The sequence below is a fragment of the Trichechus manatus genome, unplaced genomic scaffold (assembly GCF_000243295.1).
Source record: "Trichechus manatus latirostris isolate Lorelei unplaced genomic scaffold, TriManLat1.0 scaffold00081, whole genome shotgun sequence".
In the NCBI taxonomy this organism is placed as follows: Eukaryota; Metazoa; Chordata; class Mammalia; order Sirenia; family Trichechidae; genus Trichechus; species Trichechus manatus.
The window spans coordinates 4,788,758-4,812,448 of NW_004444017.1; the positions used below are offsets into that span (position 1 = coordinate 4,788,758).

General features: G+C 38.9%; 1 protein-coding gene and 1 pseudogene across 2 annotated transcripts in view; one reads left to right on the top strand and one right to left on the bottom strand.

Moving 5' to 3' along the window:
* Window positions 1-472: 472 nt before the first annotated feature.
* ADIPOR2 (adiponectin receptor 2) overlaps window positions 473-23,691 on the top strand; it is a 107,350-nt gene continuing 84,131 nt past the window's right edge. The window contains exon 1 of one of the 2 annotated variants that reach the window (XM_023735706.1): window positions 473-549. The gene's annotated coding sequence lies outside the window, so the exon portion shown is untranslated. Of the gene's footprint in view, window positions 616-23,691 lie in introns of both variants that reach the window. The other variant, XM_023735707.1, reaches the window with a different exon arrangement.
* LOC101354850 (protein SDA1 homolog) lies at window positions 2,661-6,080 on the bottom strand (annotated as a pseudogene).

Here is a 23,691-nt window from a genome sequence, read left to right on the forward strand (position 1 = left end):
AGGGTCGCTAAGAGTCCGAATCGACTTGACCGCCCCTATCCATAGGGACTGAGAAAAGTGCCTCCGAAGTGGGGAAGCCTTTGCCTCGTCTGCTCTAAGCAGCTTCCCTTTTCGTTGGAGGAAAAAAATTAAGGGGATTCGTGTCAGCGCCCAGGGAGCGCGCTTCCTCTCAGTTCTTTGAAGCCGGGTACCGTACAGTCTTCCTCGAGTCCCTGGCCGAACCACAACTCCCAAGATGCACCCAGGGCCCAAGCGGTTCAGAAGGGTAGCTTCCGGTCTAGGGCAGCGCGGTTGCGCATGGGGTGTGGTCTTATTGGCTCAAGCCGCCTCGTGCGGTACACGTCACGGCGACGTGCGGTCGTGGGGCGGGGAGGCGCGGCGGCGGCGGTCTCGGCGGCGTTAGCATGATCTCAGACGCGGTATCGCGGCGGCGGCAGCTACACCGGGTTGGGTCCCCTCCCTCCTCCGCTCCCCCCCCTCCTTCCCCTTTCCCCCAGCCTTGGTTCCTGAGGAGTCCGAGACGTGCGGCGAGGCGGCGACAAGTTCCGGGTAAGGGTCTCTGGAGTGTGAGCGCCGTTTCCCGGGCGAAGACGGAGAGCCCGGATCGGAGAGGAGGTGAGGGCTGAGGGGCGAGTGTCCTGGGCGCCGGCTGGAGAGCGCGCGTGTCCCCGCCCTCTACTTGGTCCCCTAACCCTGACCCGCCGCCCTGCACAGCGTGCGGTGGCTCGAGGGGTCGGCCGTGAGGGGCCTGCATCCGCTTTCTTTTTCAACCTCTGAGACAGGAGCTCGGTGCCCACCTCCCGCTTCGCCCCTCCCCGTAAAGGGTCAGAAGCTCGGCGCTCTGTCAGCGCTCCTCACCTTTGGGCGCACTTGCCTCATTCCTTACTGCGCACTGAGAGAATCTGCCCTTCGTCTCTTCATTTTTTGTCTTTTATCACTTCTAGGAGTTTCTTTGGTGGCAAGATTCTGAGTGGTTTTGTTTAGTACTACTTTTACAGTGAGTGGAGTAGGAAGATGAGTTGGAATCGACTCGACAGCAGTGGATTTGGGTTTTCTTAGGTGGCGCTTCAGGCACTGTACTTGGGGTAGTACCCTAGGCGATGTTTGCCCAAACCTTGTTTGGCTTTTAAAACTGCTGACAACAGGGTTATAAATCAGTTTTTAGGGGTCTCTGAGAACGTTTCAATTGGATACGAATACTTTTTTTTTTTTTTAACTCCTCCTCGCTTTTAAACGTTTGCCTCTGAGATTTGACAACTTCACGAGATAGTCCAATAGTGAATTTTAGTAAAACGATTCAAATGTTCAACTGGGGATTTTATGGAGTATGGTAACTTCATTGCAAGTTGTTGGCATGTTTGTAGTAGAATGACCTTCTAATATTTTTATTGTTTGACTCTTGATTTTTCAGTTCTGTATTATCCGTTTCCAAAACCAACGCTTTTTCCCTTTCGTCAAAGGAAACCGTGTAAAACTCCAGGAAATCCGGAAAATCATTTGATCACAAAACTCTTCCCAATGAAATGTTAAAAGTAATTTCCTTCAGTCCAAAGCTTCAGTTTTTGGGGAGTTGATCATAAACCTTGTCAGTTCTGAGGTTTGAAGTGTCCTCTTAACCAAAGGCCACCTTTATCTCTCCTTTAGAAGATAATTTATAGATGTTTTGTTCTTTCTCACAAATTTAGTGTCAGAGTGCTGATCCTGATGATCTGTAACTAAAATCATCTAATCAGTAATTGAGACTTTTACACATGTAGTGGCAGCTGCTTGGTGGGGAGTTATGAAATTTAAACACTTTTCAAATTTTAATGTCAAAGGCATTTTTTTTTTAGCCTCTGTTTGTAATTGCCTCCTTACTAGTAGCAGATTTCCTCTTCTCACTGGGGCAGTAGGGATGAGAGTTGGATTTCCAGAGGGTAGGAGGTTTGTGTTTTTCTATCCCTAGGCTCATTGTACAAACTTATAAGTGAATGGATTTTTTTCCATCAGTACTATCAATTTAGTTTATGAACTCTTTGGTATAAATTATATTTTGTTTTCCAAATTTAAAATAATTTTGTTTTATTTTTTATTTCAGGGGTCGGCAAACTCTACAGCCTGCAGGCCAAGTCCGGCCAGCTACCTGCTTTTGTAAATAAAGTTTTTATTGGAACATAGCCATATGCATTCGTTTAGGTATTGTCTGTGGTTGCTTTTGCAGTACAATGGCAGAGTTTAGTAGTTGTGACACATACCCATATGGCTTTCAAAGCCTAAGGTATTTACTGTCTGCCCCTTAATAGAAGTTGTTTGCCAACCCACCCTTTATTTCACTACAAATGATGCATAATCAGTGTAGAAAATTAGAATGAGTCAAAAAAAAGTATAAAGTAAAAAATTATCCAGAATCTCACTACTCATAGATCTTTGTTTTTGTGATTATAGTATTTGGTGGTGATTATTTTTATATAAATGGACTAATATTGTTAAGTGTTCGTTTGTAATTTGCTTAAAAAAGTATCTCAGATTATTTTTATTTGGTTTTGGAATGCATTTGTACTTTCTGCATTATAGATCTCACTAGGAAGGGGCTTGATAAACAAGTTTTCACGATTTGTCCTTTTAGTCAAGAATTTTTAAAAAATCAGCAATGATAGATAGTTGATAACGGTCGTCACTGTGAGTTGAACTTGGCAGCAACGGGTTTGGTTTTTTTTTTGTTTACTGTATACTAGGCATTTTTCCAGTACTTCACATGTATTAAATCATTTAATCCCCATAACAGCTATATGGGTAGTACATTACTATTATCATCCTGATTTTACAGATGAGGAAACTGAGGCATGGAGAACTTTAACTGCCCGTGTTTTATTAGCTAGTAAATGGTAAAGCTGAGATTTGAATCCATGCAGTCTGGTTGCAGAACCCAAGCTGTTAACAGTATACTATAGAGCCTGTCCTCAAAATACTGTTCATGTAGAAAGTTTAAATGCTCCAGAGGACCATTTAATGACCAGAGGTGTATAATGTAGAAATTCCTCTTCATTTCTCCTTCTTTCCAGTTTCATTCTCTGTTAACCACTGTTAACAGTTTGGTATAGATCTTTCCAGCTTGCTTTCTCTGCATATACAAACATTTATTTGCAAATCTATATATGCAGTTTTTTCCCCCCTTAAAGGGGATTAAACCAACCGTTGTTCTATAGCATGCTTTTTTTATGCTTTTCAAAATGTAGTACTTCTGGACTTACAATTTAAATTTTTTTTTTAAGTGTTCATAAAAGTTAATCCTCATTGACCGGGTTTTGGGGCCTAAATATTCTTGATTTAATAATTTTCACAGTAATGACACAAGTTTAGCATTCTCCTTGGAATGGAAAACTTGCTTGGGAGTTACTCCTTTTTTCTTTTTTTCCTCTTTCTCAGAATCCCATCTCATAGTGCATTCTCTGGAGGAATGCTTATTTTTTGACTGGACAGTCTGGCTATATTGCATCATCATGAAGTTCCATTCTTTTCTTTATTTGTGGAACTGGAAAATGGATTCATTTTGATTTTCTTCTTCACAGATTTGTTTCTGTCAGTCTGTTGGGTCTGCAGTTGCTAGTTTTGTCTCCTTGTCAGATGTCCAGAAGAGAAAGTAACTCATGACTATCTATTTCAATGTATTTTCTCTTTTGGGTTTCCCTGAGGGCAGTACTGAGTTCTTTCCTCAGTTGGGCCCAGCTAGTACTGATGACTGCACCTTTGGCTTTCTGCTCTTACATGGGCATGCTGTTCAGCTTCAGAAGAGTGGTACATGTCAACCGATTGACCATTAGTATCCTCCTCCGCCTCTCTGAGGCTAGGACTTTCCCAGCCATCCTCATCATTTTTATCATTCTCCTTTTTCTCAACTTCCAGAACTTCTGCTCCTGGAATGTAATCTTTAGTTTCCAGTTCTCCATATACCTCCACTCTTGCCTCTGTCAAAGCCTTCGTAGGCTTACCCTGGAATTTCTTTTGCAACGTCCTGAGGATTCAGTGTTCGGAAGAGCTGAATCAAAGTTGTAGCAGATACCACGTTCTTATCTCTGTATGTTTTATACTGGGCTAGGTTTTGGAGAATTTTCCTATGTTATGGCTATAGGACACCAAGCTGTTAATTTCTTTTATGGCATTGGTTCGTACTGTCATGACTTCCCAATAGTTCTTGTTGGTAACAAAATTGTTGATCATAGTCATGAGCAGTAACTGAATGATCTCTGCAGGGTACCAGGTGATGAGATACTCATTCAGCAAAGGGAAGGAGCTTTGTTGCTTTTTTTGGCAGGGCTGCAGAGCCTTTGCACAAAGGGATAAAAGTTAAAGAGAAAAAGCTAATGAATTCCCACCAATCTGGAGATAAGGTTTGTGAGCATCATCTTCATTTCAAACCTCTCATCAGAGTTCTCTGTCTGCAATGAGTAGTTTTTCTGTAAAACCTTCAGAATCATGAATCAGGTGAATAGCTGAAAGGCAGAACACCTCTTTTTTCTTTTGTTTCATGAGCACTTTCATAACCTTTTCCAGCCGTTTCTTGTGTTTGGAGCTTTTACTTCCCTGTGGTGTACTGTACTAGCAAGTCTGTTGCTGTTTGTCCTTCCTCAGATTCTGAGTTGTGTCCTGTTTCTCCTCTTCATCTTTCCATAGGAAGAATGTCAGAGCAGCTACCAGTATCTTGGTGACCTTAGAGGAACATGAAGTTGTGATAACATTGACAATTTTGATACCATTCCAAATGTTTCTTCTGTAGAGTTCGATCATATCAAAATATATCTTGGTTGTAGTAGTATTACTGTTTCTTAACATGGTGTACATGAAATTCTGCAATGCTGTATACACTTTGTTCTTGTGTATTATATTTATATTCTTTTCTTTAATAAAGTGAGAACAAAATATTTTTAATACAATATTTTTACATTAAATCTGGTATATTTATACTCTTGATGTCACTCATAATATGAGTGTGTAACATCTTTCGCAGAAGCTTATTGAGGCAACACAGAAGTTCAAAGAAGAACTCTAGCAAACTTGGTGGATTGATGAGAGTTATTTCTCAGCAAGATAATGCTATGCAAAGTATCTTTCGAAGATCTGGATCCAAGTCATTGTGATTATTAGAGCAGATATTCAGCTCTTAAGGAAAGTTATTTAGATGGTCTGGGTAGCAGTGATGAATCTGTACCATAAAAAGCACTAGTTTTGCCACATCTTTGCTGAGTTTTTTTGGTTGTACTTTGAAAATCTCCACATTGGATTTGTGCTGATTCCTTACACTTTTGTAGAAACTTCTCGATGTAGGCCAGCAGGTGTCGTTTGAGTAGATTCTATAACTGCCGCAGGTTACTGGGCAGCTTGTTTCTGCTGGGCATGTTGGCCGCAGGCTGGCTGTCAGAAAACCCACGCTGCCAGCATCTCGGCTGTGGCTTGGAATTGTGCTTGTGGTGTGACCAGAAACAGCACATGGGACTGTCACTATCTTGGGCTGTTAAGTGTGTTTTTTTTAACATGAGTATTCTTGAAAAGCTTTTCATGCTATCTGCATCTGCTCTGTTCTTTTTAATGGTTCTTTAGTATTTTACTGAATGTGTGTGCCATAATTGAATAGTGTCCATATTGTTGGATATTTAGATTATTTAAGTTTGTTTTATGTAGTACATGCATATTTTCTTTACAATATTTACATGCTAATGCCTTCTTTAGGATAACTTTCTGATAGTCAGATTTACTGGGTTGAAGGAAATACATGTTTTCATTTTGGTATGTATTACCAGGTTGCCCTCCAGAAAGGTCACAGCAGTGTAAACTCTTAGCAGAAATGTGGGCAAGGTCTAGCTTCTCCTTGTAATCAGCATTTTTTTTTTCTTAATCTCTGCTTCTCTAATAGGCCATTAAACATTTCTTGTAGTGTATTCTATCTATATCACTGGCAGGTGTATGTTATCTTGATAGTGTTCTTTTAAAATTGATTTTTAATTACTTTAGGCGGGGTATACATTCTGTAGTTCTCCTTCCTAGCTACTCCCTTAGACTGAACTGTTGCTCCACCTATTTAGGTTTTCCCCACCTGACCCTCGAAAGCCTGTGATTTTGCCGTCTTTGTCAAAAAGAATCTGGTGACTGCCCAGTAGTCTCTATATTTCTTGAGTATAGGAAACATAGGTTGTTTCATATCTAATAGTGATCCTGATATATGGTAAATGCTCTTTTTAAAACCTAAATAGGATCATGTTCTTTTGGGTTTACTGCTGAGTGAAGTGCTTTAACTTTGCCAGAAATAACCTTTTCAAAGTCTTTGTGAAATATAAACTTGGAAAACTGCAGTATATAATTGTCATCTTTGTGTATGTTCTCTATATCATAGTTTATTTATAAATTAAGTACAAGTGACTAATATGGTAGGACTATTTGTTAGGAATAACTAACCTATTATTTATAAGTACATTTGGTATTCAGAAATTGGAAGTTAAGAATTGATTGAATAGAGGATTTGTTTTATGTAGTCCATAGTTTTAGAATTTTCTGGATTGGACTATACCGTGTTTTAGAAGGGGATGTATGTTGGCTAAATGATACTATAAAAAACAGTTGCCATCAAGTTGATTCCAACACATGTACCTCATGTGTTGACAGAGTTGAACTGTACCGCATGGGATTTTCAGTTGCTAAGTTTTGGAAGTAGCTCACCAGGCCTTTCTTCCAAGCCTCTCGGTGGGCTCAAACTTCCAACCATTTGGTTAGCACCTAGGCCCATAAACTGTTTGCACCACCCAGGCATTCCAAAAATGGTATTATCTCCATTTTATTAGACATTGTAAGTGTCCAGACAGAGGAAAAACAGACCAAAAAAACCCCATTGCCATCGAGTTGATTCCGACTCATCGCGACCGCAAAGGGTTTCCAAGGCTGTAAATCTCTACAGAAGCATACTGCCACATCTTTCTCCCATGGAGCCACTGGTTTTGAACTGCAGATCTTTTGGTTAGCTGTCGAATGTTTTAATCACTGTGCCACCAGGGCTCCTTAGAGGAAAAGGGAAGCTAAATTCTGGGAGCTGCCAGAGTGTCTTCAGGCATGGGAAAAATACCTGTGGGAAAGGACACTTCAAGTTTTTTAATGAAGACCGCAGGAAAATAGAATTTTCTTTATAGCTGACTTATTGTGTTACACATTCTTATGGAACTACTGTATTTTCCACGATATCCATCTGCTAGAAAACAAAAGTATATTGTTTTGAAGAGGCATGATTAATTAGCTTATTAAATTTTGTCCATTTAGGCTTTTTCTTTTGGATGTGGTTTTAGAATATTAGCTAGCTAATTATTTTCCTGTTGGTAGCATATTCATTTAAGTGTTGTATGTCCTGAAATTTTAGTTTAGTTGAATACATAGTTGTATCTGTACACTCATTCCTTTGGTCAGTAATGATGGTGGTGACACATTTTGAAAATTTTTTTAGCAGAATGGAAACAGAAGGGTTGCTTTTTATTTTCTTGAAATTTATTTTTATCATATTTCATTCCAGAAAAAATTTTTGGTAGCTTAAAATAAAAGATCCAGAAGTATAATAAAATATATATAAAAAGGAGAAATCAGGAAAAGAAAGAAGCATATATTAGTCCCCAAGTAGTAACATAGTTCAGTGACTAAAAAATAAAATTTGGGTTTGAGTTTTCTTAACAAAGGTAAAACTGGAAATATACATAGGAGTAATATATGTTAAAATACATAGCGGTAAACTGGGAGGAAAGTTCCTGTGTGGTGCAAATGGTTTAAGTGCTCAACTACTAGCCAAATGGTTGGTGGTTCAAATCCACCCAGAGGCGCCTCAGAATACAGGCCTGGCGATCTGCTTCCAAAAGGTCACAGCTTTGAAAACCCTTTGGAGCAGTTCTGCTCTGTACATACAGGGTACAGAATCAACTCAGTGGAGACTAACAACAACAACAATTGGGGAGGAGGAAGAAGACCAATTTTTCGGGAGTAAATCTTCTCTTGACAAGAAACTTCAAGGAGTTATGTAACCAAAAAACATAAATGCTGTTTTTCTGTATAAGAGTACTAGTTTAAAAAAGGTGAGGGCAAAACATTAACATTCAAGCCAATGAAAGAAATTCTGTACGGGAGTTGATTTGAATTTAGGCTGCAGATGTGTGTTTTATTTGGTTAACTGGTTTTTTTCCCTAAAATATTTTAAACATACAGAAAAATTTGTTGTTGTATGTCGTTGAGTAGATTCCAACTCGTAGTAACCCTATATGAATTGTCCCATAGAGTTTTCTAGGCGGTAATCTTTACGGACGTATTGCATTGGGCAAATATGCTGTAAAAGACCTCTTTAAAGTGTTGAAAACCGAAGATGGCACTTTGAGGACTAAGGTGCGCTTGACCCAAGCCATGATATTTTCAGTAGCCTCATGTGTGCAAAAGCTGGACAGTGAATAAGAAGAATTGATGCCTTTGAATTATGGTGTTGGCAAAGAATATTGAATGTACCATGGACTGTCAGAAGAATGCACAAGTCTGTCTTGGAAAAAGTACAGCCAGAGTGTTCCCTGGAAGTGAGGGTGGCAAGACTTCATCTTACGTACTTTGGGCATGTTACCAGGAGGGACCAGTCCTTGGAGAAGGATAGCATACTTGGTAGAGGGTCAGAGAGAAAGAGGATGACCCTCAGTGGGATGGATTGACATAGTGGCTGCAACAATGGGCTCAAACAGCAACGATTGTGAGGATGGTGCAGGACTGGGCAGTGTGTTCTGTTGTACATAGGGTTGCTATGAATTGGAACTGACTCAGTGGCACCTAACAACAACAGCAGTCTTTACGGAAGCAGATCACCAGATCTTTTTTCCCTTGGAGCCACCGGTAGATTTGAACCACTGACCTTTTGGTTAGCTGCCAAGCACTTAACCATTGTGCCACCAGGGCTCCTTACAGAAAAACAGAGACTAATATAATTAATATTCGTGTATCCACCATCCAGCTATATCAAACCTTAACATTTTCCCATATTTCCCACTTCCACATAGTCTCAAAGTACCTTTCTGGATTACATTTCATTTTCTTTCCAGAAGTAACCACTGTCCTGAATTTGGTGTTGATCTTTTTTTTTAAATTGTGCTTTAAGTGAAAGATTACAGCTCAAGTTAGTTTCTCGTACAAAGATTTATACACACATTGTTATGTGACCCTAGCAGCTCTCCCTATAATGTGATAGCATACTCCTTTCCACCCTGGATTTCACGTGTCCATTCAACCAGCTCTTGTCCCTTTCTCCCTTCTCATCTTGCCTCCTGACTGGAGCTGCCCATTTTGTCTCATGTATCTCCGTGAGCTAAGCAGCACAGTCTTCACGAGTATCATTTTATGTCCTATAGTCCAATCTAATCTTTTTCTGAAGAGTTGGCTTCGGGAATGGTTTTAGTTTTGGGCTAACAGTCCAGGGGCCGTGTCTTCTGGGGTCCCTCCAGTCTCAGTCAGACCATTAAGTCTGGTCTTTTTACTAGAATTTGGGTTCTGGAACCCTGGTATTGATCGTTCTTAATGCCTGTTTCTGTATCTATCTAATTGAAGCATAGGTACATATTCAAAAACAAATCATAGTATTGTTTTGCATTTTTTCCAGCCTCTATGTAAATGATGGTCTACCTATTCTGTAACTTGTCTTTCATGAAACATGCTTTTTGATGTACGTGAAATTGCTGTTTAACCATTTTTGACCTACGAAAATGACAATTTAGTATAGCTTAACCTAATAGTTACGGACATCACTTTCATCTGCTGTATAGTATATGAATACAATCAGCTTAAAATTTTTTTATTCTCTTGTTGGTAGGCATTTAGGTTGTATCCCAGTTTTAGGAATTAAGAACAATGCTGTGGTGAACACTCCTGATTAAGAATCCTTGTGCATATATTTAACATCCTCTTTAGTTAAGTTTTTCAAACTGCATGTTGTGATCCATTAATGGGTTGTGAAATCAGTTTAGGGACTGAAGTAGAATAGAAAAGTATCAGGCTGTATTGCAGGCAGTAAGGATAAAATGTCTTATAAAATTTTTATTTCAGAGGGAGAATTGGTATGTATATATACATGTATGTGGTTACTAAGTTTGGAATGAATCATAAAGGGTAAATTACTAAGTGGAATTATTGGGCTGAAGGTTATAAAGGAGGTTATGGGCATTTTAAACTTTATTATATATGGTCAAATTGCTTTACAAAATTGTATCACTTTGTAGTTTTCAGCACCAGAATATGAGAATTTGCTGTCTCGAAATCTTATGATTCATAGGATTGTCACATTTTTTACATTTTTACAAAGCAAATGGATATGAGATGGTACCACATTGTTTTTATTTTTCTTGATTAATTATGAGGTTGAACCTGTTTTCAGATGTTGAATGGCCATTCAGGTTTCTTTTTCTTTAATTGGCTGTTGATTTTCTTCCCTTTCCCAATTGGGTTGTCCTTTTAAATTGATTTTAGGAGCTTATTATATATTCTGGATATGTTTCTTAAGTAACTTACAAATATATTCTCCCAGTCTAGATGGCTCTGTTAACTTTTTATATGGTTTATTTTGTTGAAGAGAATTCATTATCAGATTTGTCACTTTTTTCCTTATTGGTTCGTGTCCTTTTTGTCTTATTTAAGAAATCTGTCCCATACCCAGCATCATTAAGATATTCTCCCATATTTCTTTCTAAATGTTTTAGAGATTCGGTTTTTTACATTTAGATCTTGATTCCACCTGAAAAAATTTTTGTGGTATATGATGTGAGGCAGGGATCTAATTGAATTTTTTCATATGCATAGCCAGTTAACACAGCACTGTTAACAGTGTGTTTTAAAATCTTGAATTGTAATTCTTTTAAGAAGGCATGGTTTCTGATTCAGCACAATAATAGCCCTTTTGTCTTTCACCAGGCTGCTTCACATGTTCATGTTTGTGACCTCTGGGCCAGAGTAATGTGGTTAGTAGATTACTTGATCCAGGAATAGAACCTGGAGGAGTGGATAGATACAGAGCATGTTCTGTAGATTTCACTCAAATGTCACTTCTCTCAGCCACTTCTTTAATAGGTTTCAGACAGTGTGAGGATATACTCTGATGAGAAAACAGATTGGTGGTGTTTTTGCATTGCTGTTTAATAAACACAGGCTTTGGAAACTAGATAAGCAGGTGGTTGATTGACATCTTGTTCTAAAACTTGATGAGACTTACACAAATTTAGTCATCCTTTTGCTGTTATCACAGATATCTTCTGAAGTTTGAAGCTTTTAATTTAGATCTCAGGAGAATTACATAAATTATTTGGAGTCTGAACTTTTTAAAATGAGAGAGTGCTGTAAATCACTTAGTTTAAGAATGAAAACTTAATTTTTCTCCCACTTGTAAGGGTTATTAATGTATTTTTAGCCTGAGAAAAAGTTGCTACTGAGGACTGCAGTTAGTTATATATTCTAGATTTTTCTTTTTTTTCTTCTTTTCTTTTGGTGGTTGAAAGAAGGCCTTGTGATTTAGTGGAATAGAGCAAATATTGAGAAGTGTTGTAGAAGCCCTGTGGTGAAAGTATGGACTTTGCAATTCAGATTTGAATTCAGGCTCTCCCACCTAAAAGTTTTGTCTTTGATGAGGTACTTGATCTCCTTCAGCCTCAATTTGTTTATCTGTAAAATGAGACCTTGTTTCATAAGGATTGTTGGCAGATTAAATGAGATAATGGATGGATGAAGGGGCAGATTCTGGGCCTGGTTCAGAGTTGCCTTTAAGTAAGTGTTAAGTAGCAATTCACCTTTTCTCTTCAAAGATAACATCATGATCTAGGAAGAATGAACCACTTACTTTGTAGGGAGCGAGTTTTGTATAATGGAGGGGACCCAAACTGGGTCTAAATTCTTTTTTTTGTAGCTTGTGTAACCTTGGAGGAGCCCTCGTGGTGCAGTGGTTAAAGCGCTCAGCGGCTGATCGAAAGATTGGCAGTTCAAACCCACTAGCCGCTCTGGGAGAAAAATGTGGCAGTCTTGCTTCTGTAAAAATTTACAGCCTTAGAAACCCTATGGGGCAGTTCTGCTCTGTCCTGTGGGCTCCCTGTAAGTTGGGGAAATTATCTAGACAGTCTCACTCTTGGTCTTCTTATTTGTAAATAGAGATAATATTACCTCTGTACAGCAGGATTTTAAGATTAAAGTAAACCCCTGGGTTAAGAACATCCGGCTCCTATTTGCCCTTTAATGTTATGTAAATTTGCCCTCACTTTGAAACCATTGAACCAACCCCTAAACCAAAAAATCCATTGCCATCAAGTTAATTCTGACTCACAGTGACCTTATAGGACAGAGTAGAATTGCTCCATAGGGTTTCCAGGGAGCAGCTGGTAGATTTGGACTGTTGACCTTTTGGTTAGCAACTGAACTCTTTACCACTGCGCCACCAGGGCTCCAAATTCATCACAATCACCTTCACTTGCTGCATGTGCAGCTTTTAAATGATTGTAAAGGCTTTGAGCCTTTTCTTGGACTAAACCAAAAAAACCAAACCCATTGCCATCTAGTCGATTCCGACTCATAGTGACCTTATAGGACAGAGTAGAACTGCCCCATAGGGTTTCCAAGGAGAAGCTGGTGGATTCGAACTCACGACCTTTTGGTTAGCAGCCATAGTTCTTAACCACTGTGCCACCAGGGCTCCTTTCTTGAACTAAAGTAAGGCTAAATAAGAACCCTATGCTCTGTTCCAACTTACCTACAAATTCTTGAAGACACACTTTGGAACAGCTCTTGTTTGTAACCCGGGGATTGCCTGTAAATGAGAGTATGTATAAAAGTGCACCACATGAGGCATGTAATAACCTCTAAATTATCCTTTTTTCATGATAATAGACAATAACATCATGCTTCTGAAGTAGGTCACAAGGAGAACTTTTGGCTGGAGAAATCAGAATAGTTAAGAATTAGTCTGTTTACCAGAAAAACTAGATGGTGCCTGGCTACCACCAATGACCGCCCTGACAGGGAACACAACAGAGAGTCCCTGATGGAGCTGGAGAAAGGTGGGGTGCAGAACTCAAATTCTAGTAAAACCGCCAGACTTAATGGTCTGACTGAGACTGGAGGAACCCTGGAAAGCATGGCCCCCGGATTCTCTGTGGAAAGGAGGAGTGTGCTGTCACAGTATAGGGAGAGCAGTTAGGGTCACATAACAATGTATGTATAAATTATTGTATAAGAGACTAACTTGAATTATAAACTTTCACTTAAACTACAACAATAAACCAAAGGAAAAAAAAGTCTGTTTACTTTTAGAGAACAAAGATTAGGGAATATTCATTCAAGTAAAACTTTGTTTAGGAGGCTACTGTTATTTGTCCAAAATATAAATAATACGTTATTGTTGTTTAGCTAATAGAAGTGTGTAGTTCCCCCAGATTTTCAGCAATCCTGGATTACGTAAATAAACTTTAGATTTGTCATTTTTTTAGCATTTAAAATCAACTTTATTGAGAAATAATTTACATGCGATAAAATATATCCTTTTTAAGTGTGTAGTTAGATGAATTTTGATAATGTATGCACCCAGATAATCATCACCCCAATCAAGATACAGAATTTCCATCATCTCCAAAAGCTCCCTAGTTTCCCTTTGCAGTCAGTCCACTCCCCATATTTGGCCCCAGGGAAAGCACTGATAAGCATAGACTAATTTTGCCTCTTAGAATTTCATGTAAATGGAATCATACAGCCCCCTCTTTAGTGTCTGGGTTCTTTCACTCAGCATGTTTTTGAGATTCATCCATGTTGCTACCTGTACCAGTAGTTCCTGTTTATTGCTGAGTAGTAGTCATAGTGGTATGTGTGATGGTTAATGTTATTTGTTAATTTGGCTAGACTATGATTCTCAGTGGTTTGGCAGACACTGTGTAATCACTTTCCATTTTGTGATCTGATGTGAGCAGCAAAGCAGTTGAAAAGGGAGTTTCTTTGGTGGTGAGGCCTTCCTCTAGTATATAAATGGATGTTTTGGCAAAGCTCGCTCTCTTTCTCGTCCCTGCACTCTTGTTGCCTGACCTCTGGTTCTTGTGATGTAAGCCTACAGAAGTCTTCAGCCTGCGCCTTGACCTGCAGATTTTGGATTCACCAGCCTCTGCAACCATGTGAGCCAGCAGAGGTTTTCAGCCTGCCACCTGACCCAGGAGTTTGGGACCAGCCCCCACAGTTGCGTGACCCATTTCCTCACAATTGCTTGAGCCGTTTCCTTGAAGTAAAGCTTTGTCTCTCTATATATTTGCTTCCCTGGTTTTGCTCCTCTAGAGAACCCAGACGAAGACATTATGGCTAAGCTACACTTTGTTTATTCATTCACCTGATTGGATTTCCTGTTTTTAGCTATTATGATTAAAGCTGCTGTGAACATTCATGAATAAATCTTTTTGTGGACTGTGTTATTTCTTTTGGGTAGATACTTAGGAGTAGAGTTGCCGGGGCATATGGTGTATGTTTGGCAGTTTCTTACAAAGTTAAACAATTGTCAGAGTGCTTGTACCATTTTATACTCCCATCAATAATGTATGTTCCAGTTCTCATCAGTATTTGCCATTGTGTTTTTAATTTTAGGCATTCTGTGTGAAGTGGTATCTCATCGTGTTTCTAATTTGCTTTTTTTTCTGATAGCTAATGATGTTGAAATTTTTTCACATGCTTATTGGTCATTTGTATTTTTTGGGGGGGGTAAAGTGTATATCCAATTCTTAAATCCATTTTTTAAAAATTATTTTTGTTGAATTGTAAAAGTTCTTTATATATTCTGTATACAAGTACTTTATCAAATGTGTATTTTGAATATATTCTTCCACTCTATGGCTTGCTTTTCATTTTCTTAATAGTTTTTTTTTAAATTGTTCTGTAAGTGAAAGTTTACAATTCAAGTTAATTTCTCATACAAGAATTTATACACACATTATGTGAACCGAGTTGCTCTCCCTGTACTGTGACAGCACAGTCCTTCTTGCCACCCCGGATTTCCCATGTCCATTCAGCCAGCTCCTGACCCTCTCTGCCTTCTTATCTCACCTCTGGACTGGAGCTGCCCATTTAGTCTCATGTATTGAGCTAAGAATAAGAAGCACACTCTTCGCAAGTATCATTGTATGTCCCGTAGTCCAGTCTAATCTTTGTCGAAGAGTTGGCCTCGGGAATTGTAGTTTTGGGCTAACAGAGAGTCCAGGGGCCATGTCTTCCAGGGTCTAACCATTAAGTCTGGTCTTTTCACTAGAATTTGAGTTCTGCACCCCGCTTTTCTCCTGCTTCCTCAGGGACTCTCTGTTGTGTTCCCTGATAGAGCAGTCATTGGTGGTAGCCAGGCACCATCTAGTTCTTCTGGTCTCAGGCTGATGGAGTTGCAGGTTTATGGGGCCCTTTCTGTCTCTTGGGCTAATATTTTCCTTGTGTCTTTGGTGCTTCATTCTCCTTTGCTCCTGGTGGACTGGGACCAATTGATGCATCTTAGATGGTGGCTCGCTAGCTTTTAAGACCCCAGACGTGGGATGCAGAACATTTTCTTAATAAACTTTGTTACGCCAGTTGATCTAGATGTCCCCTGAAGCCGTAGTCCCCAGACCCCCACTCCTGCTACTCTGTCCCTTGAAGTGTTTGATTGTATTCAGGAAAATTCTAGCTTTTGGTTTAGTCCAGTTGTGCTGACTTGCCCTATATTGTGTGTTGTCCTTCCCTTCACCTAAGATAATTCTTGTCTACTCTGTAGTTAGTGAACACCCCTCTCCCTCCCTCCCTTCCCACCCTCATAACCATCAAGAATGTTTTCTTCTGTGTTTAAACCTGTTATTGAGTTCTTATAATAGTGGTCTGATAGAATATTTGTCCTTTTGCGACTGACTAAATTCACTCAGCATAATGCCTTCCAGATTCCTCCATGTTATGTTTCACGGATTCATCGTTGTTCTGTATCGTTGCGTAGTATTTCATTGTGTGGATATACCATAATTTGTTTATGCATTCGTCTGTTGATGGGCACATGGGTTGTTTTTATCTTTTTGCTATTGTGAACAGTGCTGCAGTGAAAATGGGTGTGCACATACCTATTTGTGTGACGGCTCTTATTTCTCTAGGATGTATTCCAAGGAATGGGGTTGCTAGATCTTATGGCACTTCTATTTCTAGCTTTTTAAGGAAGTGCCAAATCGATTTCCAAAGTGGTTGTACCATTTTACATTCCCACCAACAGTGTATAAGTGTTACGGTCTCTCCACAACCTCTCCAACATTTATTATCTTGTGTTTTTTGGATTAATGCTAGCCTTGTTGGGATGAGATGGTATCTCATTGTATTCTTAACAGTCTTTTGAAGAGCAGAAGCTTTTTAATTTTTAAAATGTTTGTTGGACTCTTCTGTGATAGACCCTATGGATTCAAAGATATACAAGGTACAGCCCTTATCCTCTGGGGTTTATGTTTAATAGGTATGATCGTTAGTGTGACTAGAGACCTGTGAGGCTTTGTGATACATAGAAGCCTATTCGATGTATTTATTTAATTATTCATTTGGTTATTTATTTATTTTTGGCTAATATTTCAAGCATATATAACCAATTATCATACCCTCGGATTTTTTTTTTTTTTAACTGGTATTCAGGAAGTTTTTTAGTTTTGATGAAGCCAGATGATCACTTTTTTCTCTTATGGTTAGTGCTTTTTGTGTCCAGAGAAGTAGTCACCTACCCCAAAGTTGTGAAGATTTTTTTCCTGTGTTTTCTTTTAGAAGTCCTATAATTTAAAAAAATACAATTTACATATACAGCTACCTACACACAGGAAATAACAAAATATAGATAGTAGTTTCTATATAGTTGGCATTTCACGTCTGAGTATTGATGGATCAGCAGTTTCAATCTTACTAATTTTTTTTTTTCTGTATTTTCTATAATGAACTTGTATTACTTTTATAATAGGAAAAAAATGTTATTTTAAAAAGCATCCCATAAACTCTCAAAGGAGACTAAGAGTCCAAAATATGTACAGTTATTCATTTTCATCTTCATTGCCAAAAGAAAGGAGGCTGCTGTTTTTGAGAGTTCTTTTTAACTGAGTCCTGCTTATTTATTTCATTTTCATTTGTCTTGTTTTTTGAGCTTGCTGTTAAACCTGAATATTTTTCATCAGAGGGACGCTTGATGGTTTTCAGTATGTGATTCTTCCATTGGTTGGAGCTGGCTCTTCATTTGTAGCAAAAGTGAGATTAAAGAACTTTCTTCCCACTGCACCATTTTGCCTTTGTAAAGTCAGTTGCTGCTGAGTTGATTCCAACTCATGGCGACCCAATGTGTGTCAGGGTAGAACTGTGCTCCATAGGGTTTTTAGTGGCTGATTTTTGCAGAAGCAGATAGCCAGGCCTTTCTTCTGAGGTATCTCTGGAAGGACTCAAACCTCCAACCTTCTGGTTAGCAGCTGAGTGCGTTAACTGTTTGCTCCACCCAGGGATTCCTTTCCCTGTGTACGTATATATAGAAAAGTCGAATGGGAAGAAAATCTCATATTGTATTAAGGTTCTTTGAGTCAGTTCAGTCTGATCTTCTCCACTGCCTCTAGCTATATGCCCCACAGGATATGCAGTCAATAAAAACTCACTGAAGTATTCCGTAATTTGTCAGTGCCCAGTTAATTACAGTCAGGTTGTATTTTATAAGTACTTTGAAAAGTGATTGTTTGGAACTTCAGCATTTCTGCCTGAAACAATGTAATAAATGTTTTGGAATAATAAAAAGCCACGTTTCAGGTACTAATTAAATAGACCTTTGTTGATTGGTTTGTAAACCAAACTACCTTGTTTTTTTAATAAGGATGCTTTTCCTTAAATTCACACTTGGTCCTCGTAACAATCTAATAAGGCAGTACAATGACTGCCCCACTTTACTGATGAGGAAATGAAGGCTGAGGTGAAATAACTTGCTCAAGGTCATACATCTAATCTACCAAGTGTCAAAGCCAAGGTTTAAGCCTAGGACTGTCCCCTTCAAATCCTGTGCTCCTGACACGCCATACCATTGCATGTTGTTGTTTGCCATCAAGTCAAGTCCGACTCATAGTGACCCTATAGGACAGAGTAGAACTGCCCCATAGGGTTTCCAGGGAGCGGCTGGTGGATTCGAACTGCTGACCTTTTGGTTGACAACCAAGCTCTTAACCAGTATGCCACCAGGGCTCCTTAGACATTACAGTCACTGGGAATTTTTTAAAAAATTGTTTTTCGTTTGTTGCTACTATGTAGAATGCAGTCGACTGCAGAAATCGTTAAGAAGTAGTCAGAGGAAATTTAATTTGTTCTCATCTAACTACTTGGTGAGAAAACCTATAAAATTAGAAAAGGTTATCTCTGAATTTTCATGGGTTACAAATTTGGATAACAGTATGCCTTATTTTTATTTCTCTAAATTTGAAGCATAAAAATACATTTGGATTGTATGGGAAAATGGTAATGGATTATAACCTGTTGCTGTTGATTTCGACTCATGGTGACCCCATATATTTGTTACAGAGTAGAACTGCTCCATAGGGTTTTCTTGGCTGTAACCTTAAGGAAGCAGATCACTAGGCCTTTCTTTTGTGGTGCACTGGGTGGGTTTGAATCGCAACATTTAGATTAGTAGCCAAGAGCAAACCATTTGTGCCAGCCAGGGACCTTAATGGAGATATGTATGTGTGTATATATAAGTATACATATATGTATATATGTATGTGTACATATATATATATGTATTTTCCCAGTGCATATGAAAGTTATGTTTATACTGTATTGTAGTCTATTAAGTGTGCATTGGCATTATGTCTAAAAAATGTACATACCTTAATTAAAAAATACTTTATTGCTGAAAAATGCTAACCATCAGCTGAGCCTTCAGCGAGTCATAATCTTTTTGCTGGGGGAGGGTCTTGCTTCGATGTTAATAGTTGCTGACTGATCATGATGGTGGTTGCTGAAGGTTGGAATGGCTGTGGCAATTTTTTAAGATAAGACAATGAAGTTTGCCCCATCCATTGACTCTTCCTTTCATGAAAGATTTCTCTGTAGCATGCAATGCTGTTTGATAGCATTTTACCCACAATAGAGCATCTTTCAAAATTGGAGTAAGTCCTCTCAAACCGTGCCGCTGCTTTATCAACTAGGTTTATGTAATATTCTAAATCCTTCGTTGTCATTTCAACAATGTTCACAGCATTTTCACCAGGAGTAGATTCCATCTCGAGAAACTACTTTCTTTGCTCATCCGCATAAGAAGCAACTCCTCATCCATTCAGATTTTTTCATGAGATAGCAGCAATTTAGTCACATCTTCAGGCTCCACTTCTAATTCTAGTTTTTTTGCTGTTTCTGCCGCATCTGCAGTTACTTCCTCCACTGAAGTTTTGAACCCCTCAGAGTCATCCATGAGTGTTGGAATCAACTTCTTCCTTGATATTTTGACCTCCTCCCATGAATTATGAATGTTCTTAATGGCGTCTAGAATGGTGAATCCTTTCCAGAAGGTTTTCAGTTTACTTTGTCCAGATCCATCAGAGGAATCACTATCTATGGCAACTATAGCCTTATCAAATGTATTTGTTAAATAATAAACTTGAAAGTCAGAATTACTTCTTGATCCATGGGCTTCAGAATGGATATTGTGTGAGCAGGCATGAAAACAACATTAATTTTGTACAGCTCCGTCAGAGCTCTTGGGTGTTCAGATGCATTGTCAGTAAGCAGTAATATTTTGAAAGGAATTTCTTCTGAGCAGTACGTCTCAACAGTGGGGTTAAAATATTCAGTAAACCATGTTGTAAACAGATGTGCTGTCATCTAGGCTTTGTTGTTTCATTTATAGAGCACAGGCAGAGTAGATTTAGCATAATTCTTAAGGGCCCTAGGATTTTCGGAATGGTAAATGAACATTGGCTTCAACTTGAATTCACCAGTTGTGTTAGCCCCTAACAAGAGAGTTAGCCTGTCCTTTGAAGCTTTGAAGCTGGGCATTGACTTCTCTTTAGCTATGAAAGTCCTAGATGGCATCTTCTTCCAATAGAAGACTGTTTCGTCTACATTGAAAATCTGTTGTTTAATGTAGCCACTTTCATCAGTTATCTTCTGGATAACTTGCTGCAGCTTCTATGTCTACACTTGCTGCTTCACCGTGCACTTTTATGTTATAGAGACGGCTTCTTTCCTTAAACCTCATGAACCAACCTCCGCTAGCTTCAAACTTTTCTTCTGCAGCTTCCTCACCTCTCTCAGCCTTCATAGAATTGAAGAGAGTTAGGGCCTTGCTCTGGATTAGGCTTTGGCTTAAGGAAATGTTGTGACTGGTTTGATCCATCCAGACCAGTAAAACTTTCTCCATATCAGCAATAAGGCTGTTTCACTTTCTTACCATTTGTGTGTTCGCTGGAGTTGCACTTCTAATTTCCTTCAAGAACTTCTTTGCATTCATTCACAAGTTGGCTAACTGTTTGGCACAAGAGGCCTAGCTTTTGGCCTCTCAGCTTTCGACATGCCTTCCTTACTAAGCTTTATCATTTCCCACTTTTGATTTAAAGTGAGATGTGTGACTCTTCTTTTTTACTTGAATGCTTACAGGCCATTGTAGGGTTATTAACTGGCATAATTTCAATATTGTCATGTCTCAGGGAATAGGGAGGCCTGAGGGGGGAGAGAGAGAGACAGGAACAGCCGGTCGCTGGAGCAGTCAGCACACACACAACATTTATTGGTTAAGTTTGCTGTCTTATATGGGTGTGGTTCGTGGTGCCCCAAAACAATTACAGTAGTAACATCAAAGATCACTGATCACTGTCTCTGGTATAATAATAATGAAAAAGTTTGAAATATTGCGAGAATTACCAAAATGTGACACAGAGACACAAAGTGAGCACATGCGGTTGGAAAAATGGCACCAATGGACTTGCTCAACTCAGCGTTGCCTCAAGCATTCAATTTGTGAAAAAACATAATATCTTCAAAGTGCAATAAAACAAAGTGTGTATGTATATGTATATAGATCTTTCAACAAATATAAGGATGTAGTTGTAGAAAAGCAGAATTAAAGATACCTTTGTAGCTAGAAGAAAGTAGCAAGTTCTTGAGTAGTATGTGAGTAAAATGAGGAATCTTAATTTCATTTGAATATGTTTTGGCCTACAGTCATGTCTGATATTAGTGTAGCTATTTTACTTATGTGTGCCATCAGATGATTTACCATTTCCCAGCCAAACCTAATAGCTGGCTCAGTATAGATATCTCCTCTCTTAGAAACTGTGCCCTTGACACTATTTCTGCTCAGCCGGCCCAGAAGATTTTCTTTGTACTCACACAGAGTTTTCTGTTGGTTGGTGCCAAAACACGGTACAAAGGTGAGGAAAATTATTCTTCAGGCTTTGGAGACTTGTCTGTATGCATTTAGTATGAGAGAGCTTATGTTTGTGTTGGGTGTGGTGATCTGAAAGAGGAGTGTAATTCTGAGGATACATATAGGCATTTTGTCTATTAAAAGTGGGATGAAATTAAAGGTTGGCTTATTGTCCTTTGCATCATACTTTGGATTTATGAAAACTGAAGATACATCTTAAGTACGTTTATAATTATTAATGTGACAGGAGAGTGGAGCTGTTTCATTTTGGCATGTGTGAGAATATTATTGCTTAGTCATTATATAGATATTAATATATTTGAATTTAAACTTTGGGTCTTTGAAATGTGACATTTCTAGTTTGTGACTAAAAGGCTAGTGAATAAAAAATATTGCTCTTACAGTTATATTAAAACTGCATTGCAGAAAGAGCATGAAATTTCAAGTTTGGAAAATTACCTTTTAAAATTTTTCTTAGAACTTTCAGTACTTAGGACTGTTATGAGGATGATGCATCTCGAAGATACATCCGATTTGACCAAGTACAGTACTGTACCTGAATTACATTGCCAGTGTTCGTCAGCCTTTATTTCCTAAAGATTTTCTTTAAAGCTTCAGGAGTTTCTCTTCCAGCTGTGATCATTTGCATATGTATTTCTAACTGTAGCCAACCAAGTAGTGCTTGTAGTAAACTTACTTGATTCTTTGTCTGTGAAGTGAAGGAAGGCTCGAGTCTTTTTCTTAGTAGAGGCTATGTGGACAAATTCAGCAAGTTCTTCCAGCCTGTAAATCTTAAGCAGGCAGCAGAAGTTGATAAGGTGGTATTAATCATTCTAACTTTGGATACAAATACTCAAACGTAAAGTCTGCTGTTGAAAAGTAAGAAATAAAATTAGTTTTAAGTTTCAGTGAGTCAGCTGGTTGATCATCTGCCTATCCTACTGTCCTAAGTTGATTTTGAGTGGAAAGAGAGTCCTATTTCTCTTGGAGTTGTTCATTTCTATATTTTACGAGCCTCGTGGTGCAGTGGTTAAGAGCTACGGCTGCCAACCAAAAGGTCAGCATTTCAAATCCACCAGCCGCTCCTTGGGAACCCTGTGGTGCAATTCTGCTCTGTCCCATAGGGTGCTATGAATCGGAATTGACTCCATGGCATTGGGCAGTGGGTCTTAAACATCTAGGTATTGCTCCTTCAGTTATCAACTGTGCCTTTTTTTTTGTTAAATTCCAATTTAAAAAAAAATTTTTTTAATTAATTGTACTTTAGGTGAAGGTTTACAGAACAAATAGTTTCTCATTAAACAGTCAGTACACATATTGTTTTATGACATTAGTTAACAACGCCATGACATGTCAACGCTCTCCCTTCTCGACCTTGGAGGACCTTTTTTCTTTTGGTGAAAATATACATAGCCAAAGATACACCGTTTCAAAAATTTCTACATGTACAATTCAGTGACATTGTTACATTCTTCCAGTTGTGCTGCTATTCTCACTGTCCTTTTCCAAATTATTCCATCATCACTGTCTTCAACTCACTGTCCCCTAGGCTTCCCATAAAGCCTTTTGAGTTGCTGTTGTCAATTTGATCTCACATAGATGATAATTTTTTTTTTTTTGGACTTTAGATGAGGGTTTACGGAACAAAATAGTTTCTCGTTAAAGAGTTAGTACACATATTGCCCTATGACAGTGGTTAACAACTTATGACATGTCAACACTGTCCTTACTCAACCTTAGGTTCGCTATCACCAGCTTTCCTGTCCCCTTCTGCCTTCTAGTCCTTGTCTCTGGACTGCTGTGCCTCATTAGTCCTGTTTTGTTTTATGGGGCTGCCCAGTCCCCGGCTGAACGGTGAACCTGGAGAGTGACTTCACCACTGAGCTAAAAGTGTGTCTGGGGGCCATACTCTCAGGGTTTCTCCAGTCTCCTTTAGGCCAGTAAATCTGTTTTTTTTTTTTTTGTGAGTTAGAATTTCGTTCTACGTCCTTCTCCAGCTGTGTACAGAATCTTCTGTTGTGATCCCGGTCAGAGTAGTCAGTGGTGGTAGCCGGGCACCATCTAGCTGTACTGGACTCAGTCTGGTGGAGGCCTTGGTAGTTGTGGTCCATTAGTCCTTTGGACTAATCGTTTCCTTGTATCCTGTTCTCTTCATTCTCCCTTGCTCCAGAAGGAGTGAGACCAGTGGAGTATCTTAGATGGCTGCTCACAGGCTTTTAAGACCTCAGACGCTACTCACCAAGGTAGAATGTAGAACAATGTCTTTATAAACTGTGTTATGCCAGTTGAGCAAG